At 44.0% G+C, this 21131-nt stretch overlaps 1 pseudogene; it reads right to left on the bottom strand.

Annotated features, from left to right (window-relative positions):
• Positions 1-758: 758 nt before the first annotated feature.
• On the bottom strand, positions 759-19092 carry LOC112317722 (keratin, type I cytoskeletal 18-like; annotated as a pseudogene).
• Positions 19093-21131: the final 2039 nt, after the last annotated feature.

The following is a 21131-nucleotide window of genomic DNA, read 5'->3' as shown; positions in this document are numbered from 1 at the left end:
GCAAGAACGCAAAGAAAGGAATCTGTATCTGTTCAAGGGACTGAGGGAATACAATATGGGAGAAAACAGAGTTTATAGAAGAGAGTTTGGGCAAATATGGTAGCTGCACAATGTAAATGTCAAGTTGGAAGACTGTCATGATGAGGAGGAATTTGACTTCTCTACATATAGGAGTCTCTATATATGGCAGTGAAACTGTGAGATAAAGTTACACTCATCAGGTTTTAGCTCTACCAGCAATAACCGGAGGTGAAGTGTCCTGCCTTGGGAGGTAGTGAGTTCCCTATTACTGCCTTGCAGGGAACTCACTGTTACTGCCATGTAACCCTGTCACTGCCTTGTTCAAGGTGGAAAGATGATGCTGGAGAGGGCAATGGAACCAGATTAATTTTTCCCAAAATGGTCTTCAAAGCCCATTTATGGGTCATGAAATCAATTTAGTGTATTGTATTAATTTTTCTTAGGCTGCTGTATAACAAAGCACCACAGATTTGGTGGCGTAAGCAAAAGAAATGTGTTGTCTCACAGTTCTGGAGGCCAGGAGTCTGTAATCAAGATGTTGGCAGGGTTGGTTCTTTCTAAGGGCCGTGAGGGAAGAAACTGTTCCAGGCCTCTCCCGTTGGTTTGCAGATGGCTGTGTTCTTCCTGTGTCTTCACATTGTCTTCCCTCTGTGCATGTCCTGCATCCACATTTTCTCTCTCTCTTTCTTAAATGTTCAGTGATCTCTGAACTTTTTCCTACTCCTGAGGGACTGCCTTTACTGCCTCAGAACTTTGGTGTTATTGCTCTCAGACATCACTTTGCTGTCCAGAATCCTGCAGGTGGTGGCCTTTTTATGGATTGTATGGAGTGGCTCTTGTCCAGGGCATCACCAAGGTTTGAAATCCTCCAGAAGGTGGTGACCTCAGCCTCCACCTTGACCTTGATGACTTCAGACTCCTGGGTGTGGTGCCCCACCTCCACCTGGGGTCTGGGCCAGCTCTGACTCCAGGTGCAGCAAGACCTTGTTGAGCTGCTCCATCTGCATGGCATAGTGGGTCTCCACCTCCCTCAGGCTGTTCCCTAAACTGGGCTTCAGGTTTCTAATTTAGTGCAGGTAGATATCCAAGGACAAGACTGTAGTCTCAGCTCTGTGAGTGTTAACTCAGCAGCTCCTATCTCAGCAGTCTGTGAGGTGACCACTGTGGTGCTCTCCTCCATCTGCTGGGACCAGTCTAGCTCCTCTCAGTTATTCTGAACTAGCATAATGGGCCTGGATGTCTGCTATGATCTTGCTGAGGTCCTGAGACCTGGGGGCATTCAACTCCATGGTCAACCCAGAGTGGGCAGTCTGGTTTTGTAGACCATTTACTTCCCCTTTGTGGTTCTTCATCATGAAGAGCAGCTCCTCCTGGAAAGCCTTGGAAAGCCTTGATCTCTGTATCCAACTACAGCTGAGTGATATTGGTGTTATCAATGACCTTTTGGAGCCCATTGATGTCACTCTCCAAATACTGGTGCATGGCCATCTCCATCTCATATTTGACGCTGAAGTCATCAGCAGCAAAACAGGCATTGTCAATCTGCAGAATGATGTGAACATTGTCCACAGAACTTGCAAAGATCTGAGCCCTCAAGTTCTCAATGGTCTTGTGATGTGGACCCTGGCCGGCAGGGTCCATGTGTTGTGGCTGTGATGGACAAATTCACATGGACTACAGAAATCCTGTGGAGAAAAGGGATGGCATGGCCACTCTCTAAGTGAGAGAGAGAGCGAGAGGGACAGAGGGTCTCGAACCCTGCCTGGACAGGCTTTTATTGCTTTTCTGGGCACATTACATCGAGGATGATCCTCATTTACTATGCACAGGTTTACTGTAGGTGATTGCCTTTTACAGATAGCAAAGGAAAGAATGTTGCTAATTACTTCAAAGAGAAGGACATACAGATCAAGGGGAAAAGTTGTTGAACTGGTTACACTCCATACTTGGGAAATTTAGCTCAGACTTTAGGAAATTAAAGATACACGGTAAACATTTGCTTCTTCAATCCAGGGTGAGGGAGTTTTAGCAAAAGCAAGTCTGATAGCAGCCTAGGTAGAATGCAGGCCTGATTCCCCATGGGAGAATCCATGGGCGTGGGTCCTGTGTGCTGGACCTTGCTCCCCACTGGCCTTTCCAAGTGGGGGCTGGGCTACATTCCCCACGCCAGGCGGAATGGTTCCCTATAGTCTTGAAATAATTCCCCTAGTCTCTGACATGGGATCACTTCTTCTCCAGGTGCTCACGAATATTGTTCTCCAGTCTCCAGTTATTAGCTTCCAGGCTTCTCACCCTCTGCAGGTAAAAGGCTAGGTGGTCATGCAGGCATTGTATAGTTTTCTTCTTGCTTTGTATGTTCCTTATGCCCTCTAGGCCCTGGGTCAACCCCACAGCCAGGCCTCAGACCTCAGACACCCCACATGCTGGTGAAATGGGACACAGAATTCCTGGAGCCTGAACCCCCAGAACCAGCATAGACTCTGGCCACACTGTTGGCCGGCTAGGGGCAGTAGTTTGTTGAGAAGCTGGAGCAGATGCTGTAGCTCATGTTGTTCAGAGAGGAAGGCAAGACACTGAAACTCATGTTCAAGCAGCCCACATTTTCTCTTTTTATATGGACATCAGTCATATTGGATTAGGGCCCATTCTAATGACCTCACTTTAACTTGACTTCTGTAAAGACACCATATCCAAATAAGGTCACTTCTGAGGTACTTGGGGTTAGAACTTCAATACATGAATTTTGGGGGAGACACAATTCAACCATAACATGTGTCTTCATTAATTTTAAAAATAAAATAGGATAGAATAAAATAGAAAACAAAGACCATCATTTCTATGAGTATACATATGTGTGTCCTGGGTTGCAATGTAAAATGTCAACAGTTCAAATTTCTAAAGGTGAGAATTTGGACTTTGGACTCGGAAAAAGTTCAAAGGAGAATTTCAGAGCAGTTTGTTTCCCCTTCAACTGAAAAATGAGAAAAATGTTTCCAGCTGGTGTGGCTCGGTTGGTTGGATATCATCCCACAAACTGAAAGGCCACTTGTTTGGTTCCTGGTCAGGGTGCATGCTTGGGTTGCAGATCTGTTCCCCAGACTGGGTGTGTAAGGAAGGAAGCCAGCCAATGTATCTCTTTCACACTGATGTTTCTTTCCCTTTCTGTCTCCCTCCCTTCCCTTTTCTCTAAAAATCAAAAATAAAAAAGTGGGAGAAATGAATCCGAGTGACCTTGTCATGCTCCCTGCTACTCAAGGGCTGGTGTGTGTATATGGGGGCACCAGAGTTATCTTGGTAGTTCATGTCTGCAGGTCTGTCTTGGCTGTGTCTGTGCCTTTCTGATCCATGCTAGTCTGTATAGTGGTCCCCATTTATCCCCAATTTTGTTTCCTGTAGTTTTCAGTTACCTACAGTCAACTAAAGTCCAAAAATATTAAATGGAAAATTCAGCAATAAACAATGTTTTATATAGTGTGTTATTCTGAGTAGTGTGATGAAATCTCACTACACACTCCATCCACCCAGGTTGTGAATCATCTGTTTGTGCAGTGTATTCACACTATGTAGGCTCCCTGTCCAGGCACTTGGTAGCCACTTTCATTTTCAGATCAACTACACAGTTATCCCAGTGCTTGTGTTCAAGTAACCCTTGCTTTACTTAATAATGGCTGCAAAGTGTTAAGAGTAGTGATGCTGACAATTCAGATATGCCAAATAGAATCTGTAAACTGCTCCCTTTAAGTGAAAATGTGGGTACAGTACAACAAGGTATTTGTAGAAATAAAAACCACATTCACGTAACTTTTATTACAGTAATTGCTCTACCTTATTATTATTATTATTGCTGTTAATTTCTTACTATGCCTAATTCATAAATTACACTTTATCATAGGAATGTATATGAAAAAAACCCAGTGTATATGGGGTTCAGTACTATCCATGGTTTCAGGTGCCCATTGGGAGTCTTGAAACAAATCCCCAGTGGCTAAGGGTGGACCACTATATGTGTGTATTGCCTGCTTTTTTTCTCCTGTGCGTTGTGCACACTTGCCTTTATTAAATTTTATTCTATTGGTGCAGGAGTCTCTTGGTGCTTTTCCCCGCTACAATGCTTTTACCCTTACTTAAAATTCCATTTGTAAAACTAATTTATTCTAAGCCTAACATTAAACTGAGTTACATGATATGAACTATATCTTATCTTTGTTAAGGGAAAATATTAGTTATATGCTGTGTGGAAGCATACCATATTTCAAGTAATTGTGGCATTTAGTCAGGGCTAAAACTATAAATCACATCACCCTCTCCTTGGAGACTCTAGCAAGGGCTCCAGGTAAAATTTCCAGTGATAGTTCTCTACTTATTGATGGAGGAAGTAGGACTGGCCTTGGCTCTGTGTATTTTATGCCTGAATAATACTTCACTTTACTCAGAATTTAATCACATTTGTGACTTGGCGTCTGTAGTCATCTGGGTGACTGTATTTTTTATGCATTTGAATCAATTGACAGGAAAATATGTCTTTTCATATAATTTCTGTTTCTCCTAAGCTATAGAAAGGAATAGCCATTGCTGGGTGCTGCTTTCCTAGTCAGGCCTTGGAAGCAAAGTTCAAGAAGAAATGATGTAAATGGACAGCTCAGAGGAGGCTGCTTCAGTCACACAGAATGGATAAATCTGATTCATTTTAGTTTAAAAAAATTCTGTGCATCCTGATTTGTGCAGTAAACATAGCACCCAGGGGTGCTCTTATGCAGGTAAACTATTCAGGGCCTGAAAGAGGTAAATTATGTGACACATCAATTAAGTATAGAGATTAAGGCAATGCAAGTCTGTTATAGAGCTGTTATTTTATGTTTCATCTTCCTTCCTGTCAATTGACTCTTGATTATGAGTCAGAGAGGATATTAGGAATTTCTACCTTGGTTCACCATTATAAAAAGCTCTTTAAGAGAAACCAATAGGTTTCCCTCCCTGAGTAATGTTTAAATGTAACTCCCTTATCAGCAATTCTGAATTTGGAGCACAGCTTTACTTTTAAACTAGGCTGATATAATAAAAGTGAGAAATAAGAACTGTATTTTAACTGGTAGAAAAGGTGGTTATAGCCATAAAGCTGCTAACAAAACATCCCTTATAAGAAGTGCAGATAAAAGTAATCACATTTATTGGGCCATCTCTAGTCTCCATAAAGCCTGAGGTGTGGCCAAGGTGACACAGAAAAGGTTGTTTTTTGATTTTGTTTTCTAATTTTAGCAAGTCCATGTCTCCACCCTGACAAGATAGGAATCAAGTAGTGGACCAATAGGGAAAAGAATTCAAAAGCCAGCCTCTTTGCTTTCAGAGTGTCGCCATTTATGAACCACTCAACAGTCAGCTCCCATGCAGGACGAGTGATTCTGGGGAAGCGCTGGAGTCATAGCCATCCAGTCCTGACAAATTCGTGTAGTCAGCTGGTTAACTCCACCCTGCTACTAAGTAATCCTCTTCTTGATACAATCACAAATGTATTTATCTTGACAACTTTCTGGAATTTTCTTCCTTTTCACTTTACCAACTCTTCCCTGAATCTTTCTATGGAATGGATATTCCATAGGTTATTCCCAGGTTACCTGATAGAAATTTCCTTACCTCCTCTACTCTCCTACCCTAAATCCTGTGTTTCTTTATACCTAATCTTGCCTGCTTGAACCCTAAAGAAAACTTACCTTTCCACCTATTTTCATTGTCTTAGATATTTCTCATTCAGTCATTCTCTCCTTCTTTAGAATCTCCAGTGTCTTCCATTGCATTTTCTTCCTTCTGGCTTAAAAGGCATAAGAATATCTGGTCTAGGGGAAAAGACAAGGACACGTACTCAGAAGAGAAAAGGCCAAGTTTAGATTAGATGCTGGCTTACCCACAGCTTTCTCTCTGACCAGAGGTTCACTTCTTGATGAACTTCCAGCCATAGTTTTAGTCTACCCAGTCACTGGCATGGTACTTATCAGTTAGTCTCTCTGTCTTGCATTGCTCATTATCTTTTTACATGGAAGAACCAAATTATCAGTAGGGTCCTTTAAAAAGGAACTTAGTAGTTTTTGGTTGTACCTCTTGGCACCTAACTGATTTGAGACCAAGGCTATATTCTATGTTTTAAAAGTCAAGAGGGACTTGATGACAAAGAAAAAAAGTAGTTTTATTGAAAATTTTAGGATAATTTAAGCAGAGGTAGATTTGTGATGGAGTGTCTAAACAGTAATGCCAGAGACTCTCATAAGAACCTCTTCCTGAAGAGTTCCAGGGTCCCTTCTTGGACCTGGGCAGTCCTTTGTGCCCCCTTTTCATTACTGCAGGCCCTTGGAATTAAGTTTATTTGCCTTTCTTATTAACCACCACCCATCCAATTGTTTAGAATCAGAGCCTATGACAAGTTGGGAGGGTCCTAAGCTGCTCCCATTTTTTGGAGTTCCTGGAATATTAAAAGATAAATGAATTCCAGAGTACAATTATGAAAATTCTGATCTATTTGCCTTTAATAATTTATCACTTTTAACATATGCATTGTTATTATTCACAAGGTAATTATAGTATTTATTACAACTTTATTATAGATCCTATAAAGGCTATGTGGTTGTGTAATGAGATATGGGATTAAAATTGAAAGATAGTTGTCTTTGGCTTCCTATTGCCCAGTGTATGTGATTGTTTTTGATTGTGTGCATATCCTGTCTTGGAAGTAACTTTCAAAACCTAAACTTGATGCCCTTTGTGTTCAGAAGCTTTCAGCCAAATAGCCTCCAGGACTGCACACCTTTTCCTCCAGTGCACATAGACACACAGACACAATGACACACATGCCAGGTGACATGCCTCGTTGGAGATATCCTCCCAAGACCTGATCAAGAGTGGTAGGAAATTTCCCACATAGCACCCTTTCTTGCTTTCCCTGAATATAAGCACACAGGCCCACTAGGTTTTGAGGGGAGAAACAAAAAACAGTATGCTTAAATTATTAACTTTGGGAAGTTTTACAAAGGTTTTGTATTTTTAAAATATATTTTATTGATTATGCTATTACAGTTGTCCCAATTTTTCCTCTTTTGACCCCCTCACAGCCCATACCCCCATTCCCTCCAGCATCCCCTCTGCTATAGTTCACATCCATGGGTCATCTGTATGAGTTCTTTGGCTTCTCCATTTCCTATACTATTGTTAACCTCCCCCTGTCTATTTTCTACCTACCAGTTTGTAGTTCTAAATCCCTGCACCTTTTCCCCTATTCCCCCCTCCTCATTCCCAGCTGATAACCTTCCAAATGATCCCCATATCTATGATCCTGTTCCTGTTCTGCTTATTTGCTTAGTTTGTTTTTTAGATTCAGTTGTTGATAGTAGTGAATTCATTGCCATTTTAATGTTCATAGTTTTGACCTTCTTTTTCTTATATAATTCCCTTTAACATTTCATATAATAATGACTTGGTGATGATGAACTCCTTTAGTTTTACCTTTTGTGGGAAGTACTTTTTCTGCCCTTCAATTCTAAATTATAGCTTTTCTGGATAAAGCAATCTAGGTTGTAAGTCCTTGCTTTTTCATCACTTCTAGTATTTCTTGCCACTCCCTTTTAGCCTGAAAAACTTCTTTTGAGAAATCAACAGACAGTCTTATGGGAAGTCTCCTGTAGGTAACTATCTGCTTTTCTCTTGCTGCTTTTAAGATTCCCTCTTTATCTTTAACCTTTGGCATTTTGCTTATGATGTGTTTTGGTGTGGTCCTCTTTGGGTCCATTTTGTTTGGGACTTGCTATGCTTCTTGGACTTGCATGTCTATTTCCTTCACCAAATTAGGGAAGTTTTCTTTCATTTTTTTTCCAAATAAGCTTTCAATTTCTTGCCCTTCCTCTTCTCCTTCTGGCTCCTCTATGATTTGGATGTTGGTATGTTTGGAGATGTCCCAGAGGCTTCTTAGACTATCCTTGTTTTTTTAAATTCTTTTTTTCTTCTTGATGTTCTGATTGAATGCTTTTTTCTTCCTTATGCTCCAAATTGTTGATTTGATTCTCAGCTTCATCTCCTCCACTGTTGGCTCCTTATTGATTTTTCTTTATTTCACTTAATGTAACCTTCATTTCTGCCTGAGTCTTTCTTTCTGTTGTTGCAGTACCCAGAGAGTTCTCCGAGCATCCTAATAACCAGTGTTTTGAACTCTACATCTGATAGGTTGCTCATCTCTATTTTGTTTAGTTCTTTTTCTGGAGTTTTGTTCTGTTTTTTCATTCAGGCCATGTTTATTTGTCTCCTCAATTTGGCAGCTTCCCTGTATTGTTTTTGTGTGTTAGGTAGAGCTGCTTTGACTTCCTGTCTTAGTAGTGTGGCCTATTATAGAAATGTGCACCTGTAAATTGTGTGGGGCAGAGCCTTAGGTAATTGCCAGGGTGGGGCAACCTCTTTCACCACTTTGTGGCTCTGTGTTGGGGAGGGCTTGGAGAGGAGAAAATGCTGCTGCCTCGTCTCTGGGGATTTGCTTGGGCGGGCAGAAGCTGTCTCCTGGCACTCGCCCTGTTGCCAGTCACTTCACTTTCTCCCCATATGCCACTTGGTCCCTTCCAGCTGTTGTCCTGGTGCCGAATTCCAGAGGGAGTGGGTCTGCATAAGTCCTGAGACCTTTGCAGGTCCTTTACGAAGAGTCTCCTGAGAATCCTGCAGTTTCTTCTGCTGCCCCAGCACCCATTGGTTTTTATAGCCAGAAGTTATGGGGACTTATCTTCCAGTGCTGGAACCCTGGGCTAGGTGGTCTGGTCTGGGGCTGGGATCCCTCACACCCGAGGTATCCCTCCCAAGTTTTATCCACCACATGAATGTGGGACCAACCGTTTTACTACTTCTCCACTTTCCAGTGCCTCTCCTCTCATCTCTGCCCCTCCTACTTATCTGGATGAATGTGACTTCTTTAAATCTTTGGTTGTTGAACTACCATACAGGTCGATTTTCTGATGAATCTGGGTGATATTTGTTCTGTAGTCTAGTTGTAATTTTTGCTGTAATTGTGTGAGGAGTCAAAGTGGGTTTACCTACAGTTTCATCTATACTGGAAGTCCAGGTTTTGTATTTTTAATTCCTGTGTATACCTTTTAATCCCTGGGCTGATGTGGAACCTGAAGTCTCTGTTATTATATCCTTCACTCTATTATTCTGGAGTCTAAGCTTATGAAAGCCACTCCTTTATTCTTTCTCCATCTTTTGCTATATACTCTTGCTCTAGCACGGTCCTTTTTCCTGGCCCTTCAATGTTCAATGTAGGCACAGAGTCCTATACCCTGCTCCCATAATCAAAGTTTGCTCTTAGGTAAGGATCTGATAAACTCATTGCACCTGGACTTCTATGATTGCTAAGACATACTTCTCAGACTTTCCAAGGACTTATAATTTTAACAAAAGAGAAGATGTACTTTTAAAGGGAAATAATTGATAAAGCAGTGCAGTGCTATATAGAATATAAACTACTCCTTTTGACTGTATAGGGATTTAAGTTTCTGACCTGATATATTCTGCTACGAGGCATTTTTAATTTTGATCTAGAGATCTAGACAGAATTGGTTAGTTGGCAACTAGAGTTTCATTTCTTGTTCCATGCCTTTAATGTATAGTAATAGTGAAATGGAGGAAATCCATTTGCTTGCTTGCAGAGTAGCCTATGGGGTGTATTTATCTATAAAAGAATGAACATGGTATTCAGACATTCTGGCACAATACCTAATCCTTCAGGGAAAAAGGATACAGAGCCTAATATTCCTGCTTAGAATTTTAATGACAAACTTTATTATAGTTTAGTATATCATTGGCTTGCATTTTTGTAATTTTACAAGAAAATTTCCGTTTCCACATATCCATTAAATATCTGATTCATTTTCTTGGCTCAAGATGATGTCTTATAGGTATATCACCAGCAAACAAGTGTCTGCATTGGATATATATAAGACTAAGTGTGATTAAGCTATTAAGAATTTTTAATTACCTTTTACTGTTCTTTAGATATAGTGTTTTGAGGAAGCAGAGCAGGACTGGAGTATCTTGATATTAAAGAGCTTTATAGAGCAAGCATATGGACTTGGATTATTCATCATAATTGGCAGATTCTGCTGTACAGAGTCTTGCAACATCTCAATTTTCTTGCTCTAGTGAATGTCATAATGAACACATTTACAGCGTGAGTTATGGAGAAGGGTGAAAAAATTCTAAATCTTTATAGCATTTTTATGTTCTGTCTTCTTTTTTGGTAATCGAATCTTGATTAAGAGGTAGAATTAACACGCAGTAGGACATCAAAATTTTTTTGGCTTGAATCCTCTGCATATCTATTCTTCCTCTCTTGGACAGACAAGAAATAATTTATGGGCTCTATGATTCTGAAACAATAAAAAGTATCTGAAATGCATATTTTTTGTTTTCTACAAGCCAATTACATTGTGCTTACATATGAAACATAAGGTAAACTTGGAGGGAAAAAATAAGTAAATCAGTGTCATCTTTTTCATATTGCCCTATTATGATTTAATTTAATCATCCTTTTATTACTATGCCTTTGCCTCTGGTATCTTATTCCTTGAATGCCTGGCAGTTCATCATTTCCTTGCCAGCAAATTTCCTTAGGTGAAGATTACAGTGACTCTTCCTACTCAATAGAGCATTTTGCTCTCAATGCTTTTTTGTACTCTCTTTTGTAAAATAGTTTTATTGAGATATGTTTCATATACTATAAAATTCCCCCATTTAAAATGTAAAGTTTAGCCCTGGCTGGTGTGGCTCAGTGGTTTGGGTGCCAGTCAGCAAACCAAAAGGTTGTCTGGTCAGGGAACATGCCTAGGTTGTGGGCCAGGTCCCCAGGTGGGGGCATGTGGGAGGCAACTGATCAATGTTTCTATTTCTCTCTTTCTCCCTCTCACCCTCTCTCTAAATGTAAATAAGTAAAATCTTTTTAAAAATAAATAAGTAAAATGTAAAGTTTAATGTATTTACAGAGTTGTGCATCCATCATCATAAAATAATTTAATAATGTTTTAAATATCCCCCCAAAACCTCTGGTACTAATTATGTCATTCCCTGTTCCTGCTCCCCTCATCCTCACCCCATCCCCAAGTATTCACTAATCTGTTTTCTGTTATATGGATTTACCTAGTCTGCAGATTTCACATACTAAAAATGATACAATATGTGGTCTTTTGTGACTGGCTTCTTTAATTAGCATAATGTTTTCAAGGTTCATCCATAGTGTAGCATGAATCACTACTTCCTTTTTTATTGCCAAATAATATTCTATTATATGGATATACTACATTTTATTGATCCATTCATCAGCTGATGTTCACTTGGGTTGCTTCCATTTTGGGGCTATTTTGAATAATGCTGCTGTGAACACTAATGTAAAAGTTTTAAATAGACATATGTTTTAATCTATTTTTTTAAGAATGAGGAAAATTAGAATACTAGAACTTGGGCTTCTGATTTCTAATAAAGCACTCTTTCTACAGAAATTTTAGAAATACAAGTTATTTTTAAAACTCCAGTATCACATATTGCTTCTGCTTCTGGACTCAGTTTGCATCCAAAATATAGGAATATATTTTTAGTTTTTCCCTCAAAATTGTTTCAATATCTTTGTATCTGCTAGTGTATCTCTTTATAATCCAAATTGCAGATAGGCAATGATTCCATCCTTCTAGTAAGTTTTTGTGATATGTTGCCTGTAATATAATACTTCTAAATAATAAACAATTGTGAAAAAAATCTGTTGAGACTTCTTCTGGAATGAATCACCCCTTGTTATGGGTCTTAAAATGTTGAGGAAATGGATGCTGTGCAAAATGATTTGGTGATAATAAATGAATATAATGCAAACTCTGCCAAATTAAAATTGAGTGCCTAAATGAGCTGTGATCACAAGTGTGCTGCATTGCTCCAAGTACAGAAACTGTATACGGCCAGCAGGTATCAACATCCCAGAAAACCAGTCCTTTGGAAACCAACCCACAACAGCTGGTTAATATTTTCTTTTTTTAAAAAAAATATATTTATTGATTATTCTATTACAGTTGTTCCTTTTCCGCCCCTTCACTCAATTCCATCCTGCCCACCCCCTCCCTCCCACATTCCCCCCCTATAGTTCATGTCCATGGGTCATACTTATAAGTTCTTTGGCTTCTACATTTCCTACACTATTCTTACACTCCCCCTGTCTATTTTCCACCTATCATTTATGCTATTTATTCTCTGTACCTTTCCCCCCTCTCTCCCCCTCCCAATCCCCTATTGATAACCCTCCATGTGATCTCCATTTCTATGGTTCTGTTTCTGTTCTAGTTGTTTGCTTAGTTTTCTTTTGTTTTGGTTTTAGGTGTGGTTGTTTATAACTGTGAGTTTGCTGTCATTTTTACTGTTCATATTTTTTATCTTCTTTTTCTTAGGTAACTCCCTTTAACATTTCATATAATAATGGCTTGGTGATGATGAACTCCTTTAACTTGACCTTATCTGAGAAGCACTTTATCTGCCTTTTCATTCTAAATGATAGCTTTGCTGGATACAGTAAACTTGGATGTAGGCCCTTGCCTTTCATGACTTGGAATACTTCTTTCCAGCCCCTTCTTGCCTGTAAGGTCTCTTTTGAGAAATCAGCTGACAGTCTCATGGGAACCACTTTGTAGGTAACTGTGTCCTTTTCTCTTCCTGCTTCTAAGATTCCTTCCTTATTTTTAATCTTGGGTAATGTAATTATGATGTGGCTTGGTGTGTTCCTCCTTGGGTCCAGCTTCTTTGGGACTCTCTGAGCTTCCTGGACTTCCTGGAAGTCTATTTCCTTTGCCAGATCGGGGAAGTTCTCCTTCATTATTTGTTCAAATAAGTTTTCAATTTTTTGTTCTTCCTCTTCTCCTTCTGGCACCCCTATAATTCGGATGTTGGAACGTTTCAAGATGTCCTGGAGGTTCCTAAGCCCCTCCTCATTTTTCTGAATTCTTGTTTCTTCATTCTTTTCATTCTTTTCTGGTTGGATGTTTCTTTCTTCCTTCTGGTCCACACTGTTGATTTGAGTCCCAGTTTCCTTCGCCTCACTATTGGTTCCCTGTACATTTTCCTTTGTCTTTCTTAGCATAGCCTTCATTTTTTCATCTAGTTTTCGACCAAATTCAACCAATTCTGTGAGCTTCTTGATTACCAGTGTTTTGAACTGTGCATCTGATAGGTTGGCTATCTGTTCGCTGCTTAGTTGAATTATTTCTGGAGCTTTGAAGTGTTCTGCCATTTGGGCCTTTTTTTTTTTTTTTTTGTCTTGGTGCATCCGTTACTTAAAGGGGCGGAGCCTTAGGTGTTCCCCGGGGAGGGGTAACGCTGGTAGCTGTGCTGTGAGGCTGTACGTGGGGGAGGGGCTGAGAGGGAGCAATGGCGCCCACTCCCCTCTCCACCAGGTTTCAGCCACTCCCTCCACTTCCCACAATCAAATTGGGCCCCTCTGGTGCTGGTTCCCGAGTGGGTGGGCTTGTGCACACTCTGGGCCCCTGTGGGTCTCTCCAACGACCTCTCCTGTGAGGCTGGGAGTCTCTCCTGCTGCCGCCCCAACCCCCGCGGGCGCTCTCAATCAGAGGTTTGAGGCTTTATTTTCCCTGCGCTGGAGCCCTGGGTTACATGGACTGCTTCGCTCCCCTCCGTTCATCCCGGTTTATCTGTGCTCAAATGTGGGGCCACAGTGTGCTACCCGCGCTCTGCCTGCCCCATCCTCTGCCACTCTGAGTCCAGCCCTCTCAGTTTATCTGCACGAATGTGGGGCCACAGGTTCCGCTAGTGGTCAGACTGCCTGCCCCATTCATCCCACACTCCTCCAGTCTCGGTCCCACCAGGGCAACTGGAGTCCTCTCCGCCCCGGCTGCCTGTCTCCGCCCCTCCTACCAGTCTAGATGAATGTTTATTTTTTATTTACTTGGTGTCGGACTTCCTTGCCATTCGATTTTCCGTCAGTTCTGGTTGTGCGAGGAGGCGCAGTGTGTCTACCTACGCCGCCATCTTGGTTCTCCAGGTCCTAATATTTTTATTTGTGCCCTTCTTCAGAGTCTGCTAGGGTTCCTCACTGGTTTCCAAATTCTAGCCCCACAGTCTGGTTCATAACTGCCTTTAGGTTGCCCTTTTGCATACCACTGGTGATTGGTCAATTATTAGACCCATAGAATACGAGCATTGAAAAGCGCTATAGAAATGACCTAAATCAACCCTCTCCTTCACCCATGAGTATTTTGAAGATGAGAAAAATTATGCCTACCAAGTTAACCAATTGACCTAACCCCATACTATTTTAGGACTCCTAAATCCTAATCCAGGCTAATTCCAACCAAAAGAAGCCTAATAGTATTTTTAGAAATTACATTTTTAGCTGAATAACTTGAAAAAGGATTCAGTAAGCTTAAACATCCTTTCAATTTTCTTTTTTTTTTACTTAAGAAAATGTGAACTGCATTTTTTATAATGGAATATGCAAAGATTCACTTTGTGTTTACTTATCAATTTATAATATTCAGACTGCTTTCATATTCATTTGATTTTTTCCAATTATTAGAAGGCCAGTTTAATATAGTGGTCAAAAGTAAGACCTCTGGAGCCAGACTACCCTAGGTTTAAATCAGCTTGTCCAGTTAGTAGCCGTATGACCTTGAGCAATTTATTTTAATTTCATTGTCCTTATAAAGGGGACAATTACACTACCTAATTCAGAATTGTTGTTGAATTAATACTGTATAGTACTCAGAACAGTAAACACTCAGTGTTAGCTATTGTTATTGTGCCATAAAATTCTGAGAACTAGTGGTAAAGTATGTGAGGACACGAAGGGGTTAACTGTAAATTGATGAATCAAGGCAGGAACCTTGGCACTGGAGCACAGCACCTCCCTGCAATTTCACCTTTCATTGGAGAAAGTTGAACACAGGTAGTGGAACACATGTGCAGGGCCCCTTTCACATTATAGGAGGCAGAGTCTGGGAGATCTCAATGCCAGGTCTGCACTTGCTTCGATAAGTGAATAAAACAGGGTATAGAAACGGGCTGAAAAATATGCTTAAAGATACATTATTATATACTCAATATGAGCTCAATGGTTAGAACAAATATAAAGATTGGAGAAGGGATAGCAAACAAATTTTCCAAAATACCATAAGCTTTGCCGCTGAGGGTAGGATTTTAGTGACTGTTTTTATATTTCCCTGCACTTTCAAAATGTTCTTTACTGGGTATTGTTTTAATAATCAGCAAACAAAAGTAGAAAGCCAAAATAATTTCAGTAAGAATTGAAATTTGCTTTATCACAATTGAGTCAAATGATAGACTATAAAGAGGGATAGGTGAGGAAGAAAGATTTAAAATGTAAATTTTCATTTTATAGAGCTTTTGTTGTCTGAATTAAAGCAAGAACTGTCAGGCCCACAATCCACTTTCTGAAACTGGCATTTCAGATTAAAATTCAACAAATGTTCATCAAAGAGCAGGGCAGTTACACAAAGGCCGACCACCTCATTAAGAGAATAAATACAGAATTTATCACTTTTAACTCAACAGGGTCGTCTTCCGTAGACCAAGTGAACCGCTGAGAAGCTTTTTCCACAAGGGGGCGGTAACTGCTCAGGCTTTCTTTAAAATGGTCCGCGGAGGAACCGGTGCGGAAGGAAAGCGGCAAATTAACTTTTCTCACCGAAGAAGTAGGAGGCGCACACGTGCGGCGGCCAAAAGAACCGATACTGACACACTCACGCACACTCGAGTCAGATGCAATAACATTTCGCAGGTCATGAAGAGGAGCTGGTTTACAGATTCGTTAAAAATTACCTAAATTATATTCAATGGACCTTATTTATACGTCCAGGTATAAGTTTTTCATGGCCATTCACATCAGATACTGTTTATTCCGGTGAATGAAACTGGATTGGCATTTTATTCTGTAAAGAAGTTGTAGCAAATCACAGACACCCCTTCAAGCACCTGATTCGACGCCAGATCCCCTTTTCCAGAATATGCTTTAAAGCAAGGCGGTTTCCTGGAAGCGAATGGGTCTCTGCAGAAAACGCTTAGGCGGCGGGGGGGGGGGGGGGGGGGGGGGGGGGCGTCCTTTGCTGAAGTTGTATGTTTTGCTGAAGTTCAAGATCAATTTTCTCTCTAGTAGGTTATTTGTGCTTTCTTGTATTTGCTCTCATTCCTGAATCCGGGTTTTGATATGGGAGGCATTTCTGGACTTTAGTATTTTCCATCTTGTTGGACTTTTCAGACCCTTCCGAGGGCAGGCATCCCCCGAGAGAAGCTGAACAGGAACTCTGCGACTGAGCGGCAGGGGCGCCCTGCTGCCGCTCGGAAGACCGCGGAGGGAGGTTCCCGCGTCAGGTTGCAGATATTTTCCGTAGCAGAACCGCAGAGGCCGCCGCTTCCCGCCCAGGTTCTGTGTCGGCCTTTACCGGGAGAGCGCAGACCGCAGGACGCTACAGTCTCTTCGCCAGGAAGCATTTGTTGTCCCCGTTCTACCTCAACCCTTCCCGAATCGTCTAATTTTTGATTAATAGAAGCAGCAGTCAAGGGTCCAGTTCCCACCTCCCAGCGTTTACAGGAGGCGAAGAGACAGACACACTCTCTTCCCTGGCTCTCCTCCGAGACTGGGCCCTTCCAAGCTTCTGGGCATTCCCTTTTCTCCCTTGAGTTTCCACTTAGCCGCCGCTGGACCCTCTTTTATAACATTGATGTAAACCTAGGCGGCCTGTGGATTCTGCCAAATGGGCCCCAGTAATCAGCCGAAGTGGAATTATTTAAACAGGTCATCTAGACAATTCAAGCAAACACATTTTGGAGAAGTTTCTGGCCTGAAATACACACGTAATTCTCGTTACCCCTGACTCTTTTTGAGGGCATGAGCATGGAACTAGCTTCCTGTGGCTACATTTGAGTACCCCGACACTTTACGTTAATATATTTGAGGGGAGACAATATCATTCATCTCAGACCTCTGAATTTTAGTATATGTAGCTGAGATTTCATTTGCATTTCTTCCGTGAGTGACCCCGAATTCAGTGGCTGTCCGTTCGATTTAAAATAAGTATCCAAACGCGGGGGCTGTTCTGAGCCAATGGCGACCCCGAGGGCAGGGTGGTCCTACAGAGGGCGCGGGCGAAAGCGGGAACTCGCAAACAGGTGCGGTTGTTCGTAGGCTCAAAGAAAGTTGAGGGGCGCGTCGCTTTTCCTACCCCTACCTTTTAGTCTCTTACGCAATCTCACAATTTGCCAAATCACTTTATTTTTTAGTTAAAATGCAAATCATTCGCTTTCAAACACAGGCCCTTCCCTCAAATATATGTACTGTGCAGAGGTGGGACCCGGGCGTCGCGACCACGTGTTGTTACACTTTCCACTCCCGGCGGGTGGCTTAGAAATGTCCGACTTTATTAGGTCATGGGCAGAAAAGCCTGAGAGCTAAAGGTTTCTGAAGGAAGAGTAAGTCCTGACTCTCTAGGGTGTTTGTAAGCTGCGTATATGACCGCGACCAGAAACCCGCTTCCCGCTTCAGCACACAGATCTGTACTTCCAGGGCTCGGCTCTGGAGGGTGGGTCAGCCTCTCAGGGCCAGGACCAGCTCACCCGGGGAGTGACAGGGGCAGCCGTCCCCCGCCCCTGGGAGGATGCCCCTCGCTCTGCCGGCCGCCAGCTGCGGACAGACCGAGCAGGTCGAGGACCTGCAGCACCAGGCCGGAGGCACTGGCCTTCCTTCAGCGCCGCGCACCGTGTCAGGAATACACGCTGACCCACGCGGGATTCAGGCACCTGGGGTTCATTTCCTGAGACTGAGGAACACAGAGCCCAACATTTCTTTTTTTTATTGCACAATTGAGAACAATGCTGTTATTTTAAATTCGCAGTGTGAATAAAAGCGAAGGACGGAGACTTCTTACACACAGGTTTGCCAAGTATTTAGCAAACGGTCAGTCCCTGCCTCTTGACCCCGCCCTACGGCATATCAGATACTAAATTTACAGTAAGAAAATGTTCAATTCTTCCCTGGGTCATAATACTTACATGAAATAAAGGGGGGTCGCTTTTTGAAACTGGAATCTTTGGGGATCACTAGCTTCCTTCGCTTCCACTCCTACCTAGAACTCGAGAATGCGGTGCCCGGGGCTTGCGAGGAAGTCGCTTGTGGCCCCGGTGCGGGGTCCGGGCGGGAGACTGTGTACCACCACCGTGCTGAAGTCTCCCGGGGCGAGGCGAGAAAAGGTTTCGTTTGCAACGAAATGAGACGCAGAGGGATCCCAGCACAGAGGCCAGGGCCAGTCTGCCACGCGCCACCCTCCTACGGCAGCCTCCAGCCGAAGTGTCAGGGCGCTGGGTTTTAGACCCCCAGCCCAGCAAAGCATCCTCGCGGGAAAATGCAGACGGTCCCTACATGAACTCTCTTCTTGCCCGACTCAGCAAAATTCCCGCACACGGGGGACTTCACCTTCTCCCGGGTCAGATGGAAGGTCTTATTGAAGTGATGGATTTAGCCCAGTCTGGAAGTTAATGAAGAAAGGTGGAGAGGGAAATGGGAGACTGAATAAGAGAACATTTTTTAAATCTCAGAAGTGAATAATAAAAGTGGCAAAATATACAAAGAAAATTAAAAAAAAAAAAAAAGCCCTCCCAGCTTTCCCTGCTTGGACTCACGTCAGTGCTTTGGCACTTAGAGACAAACTCCATCCGTGGGTGGTGCCGCTCAAGTTTTATTCTGGAGCCATTTGTTTCTGTTTTGTTTTGTTTTTGTGAATTAAGTTTGGACTTAATAATCTCATCCAAATTGTTGTAGTGACTACCCCCCTCCAGTGCGCCGCTTTAACATCCTGAAATGCAAAATGTGTGCAAGGTCTTCCGCCTCACAAAGCTGAAGGCTGCAGAAATTCCAAGGCCCGCCAGGGATGGAAGGGATTGGGAGGGAACAAGGAAACCGCCCGCCAGCTCCCAACGCTGGGCGCCCGTCCCATCGCCGCCGCCCAGAAGGGAGGGCATCTTCATCTCCCAAAGCAGCCCTGCAGTCGAGGGCATGGGCTAGGGGTTCAGAGACGGTTACCCAGATACTTCAGTATCTAAAAACGGCTCCTCAATGTTGGTGATTCTGCCCCCGTGTAAACTCAACAATTAATAGTAGTCAAAGGGGAGAGAAGTTGTTTTATTTTAAAGCTCACTGCTCTCATGTGTAAACATCACACGATAAATATTTCGAGAGATAATTATTTCCATTAAGCGGATTCTGTTCCCAGCGAATTATGTAAAACTATGAATGTTAACGATCGAGAGGGGACTCAGAAATGAAAAGAAAAGTAAAAGGGAAAGAGGAAGGTGGCAAAGATGGAAGAGGACGCTCCTTCGGCCTACAAGGGGATTAAGGACATCTATAGGCTTAAGGAGCAACAAATTAATTTGCACAATTCTGGGAGAGCCCAGATGGCCTTTAATTAATCCCTTCAAAAGCAGGAGCTAGGCCCGGGCTGCCCGGCTGCCTGCTGCATTAGCTCCGTTCCACGCGGGACCAGCCTCTGCTCGAGGTGAGGCCGCCAACTCACGGGGAAGGCGGGAGGGCGACGCGAACGGGCGAAGGGGGAGGCGCGGGAAGAATATGAACTGTTTTTCCATAAAAGGGCTGGGTTTTCATTATTCTTCTCTTTAAAAAGTAATACCCTCTTCATCTCTGCTCCTCCCTCCCCTTTCCCATTTTATTTAACACAATTAATCCAGGAGTCCACGGGCTCCCCCACGGAACCGCACCACTAGTCAGGCCCCGCCCACGGGGGGGCGGGGGGATGGAAGCGGGAGGGGGTGGAGACCAGGCGGGCGCGGCTTCCCGGCTCGCCCGCTTCAGCCAATCAGAAGGCGCGGCGCTCCCGAGTGGGCGCGCCCCAGAAGGGACGCCGGTCCCGAGGCTGAGCGCTATTGGAGACGGTGGTTACGCCTCCGGCCTGCACCCCACTCGTCGGCCCCGCCCCTTCTGGGTGCCTCGAGTGACGTCCCCCAAAGTTCTTATTTTGGACCCCCACTCCCCCCGCCCTTTCTTCCCCCCTCTAAAGAGGGGTAGGGAGTGATGCAAATGTTTTATTACCTTTGAGAGCTTCATCGGAACTGTCAGGCCCGGAGGGAGAGAGGAGAGGAGAGCGAGCGGAGGAGGGCGGCGAGGGCCAGCTCGGCCGCGGGACCGGACTTCCGAGAGCGAAGCCTGTTCTAGAGCCGCGAGGAAAATGCCCGAGAGCAGAGGCGCAGGCGGCGAGTGAGGGGACGCGAGGACGCTGGGGGTGGGGCGCGGGTCGCCAGGCCGCTTTGCTGAAGTGGACTGCCCAGCGGAGCCGTAACCAAAGTCGTCAGACTTCCCGCACTTAGTCTCTTGCTTTTCTGTATTTTTTTTCTCCCCCTTTTTCTTCTCGATATTGCAACTCTAGTGCCCCGTCGCCCGAGGGAAAGGCGGGTCGGCGCGCCGAGTCCCGGGGCCGTTTCGCGCTGGCGGAGGAAGCCCGCCCGGGGCGAGACCGCCGCGCGCGCCGCGAGCGCCCGGTGCGAATCGGCCTCGAGACCCAAGGGGCAGGGCTTCCGAGGGCGATTAGCGGAGCTCCTCGGGCGGAACCCGGCGTCCTTTGAACCTCTCTAAAGAAAGCCAGCCAGCCCCCGACATCAAAGTGCAGATCTGGTGACTCTTAACTTTGTTACAAACTCTCTGGGGCCGGCCTGGGGTTTGTTCTGCGTGTTTCCCGGGGGGGAGAAGATGAGAAGTAGCGCACTCTGAGCGGCGGGGAAAAGCGAGGAAGAGAGAAGAGACCTAGACTGAGTCCAGCAGCGGAGGGACCGCCAGACCCACCCGGACGCCCGCCGGGCTCGGGGAGCCGCCGCCTCCCGAGCGGCGAGTTGGTCCATTTCTTTCGCGCAGCCCGGAGAGCAGCTCTCGGCGGCAGCGTTCCCGGCCCAGGTGGCAGGTCGCCGCCGGGTGCGTGCAGCGGCTCCTGGCTCGAGCCCTCTGCGCCGCTCTCTCCGCTGAGCCCCGCCGGGGGCACCGGCCGGCGCCCTTGCTTTGTGGCTGCGGGCTGCGGCCTGGCCGTGGG

This window comes from Desmodus rotundus, chromosome 4 (assembly GCF_022682495.2).
Source record: "Desmodus rotundus isolate HL8 chromosome 4, HLdesRot8A.1, whole genome shotgun sequence".
Classification (NCBI taxonomy): Eukaryota; Metazoa; Chordata; class Mammalia; order Chiroptera; family Phyllostomidae; genus Desmodus; species Desmodus rotundus.
This window is presented reverse-complemented; position numbering and strand designations above follow the sequence as displayed.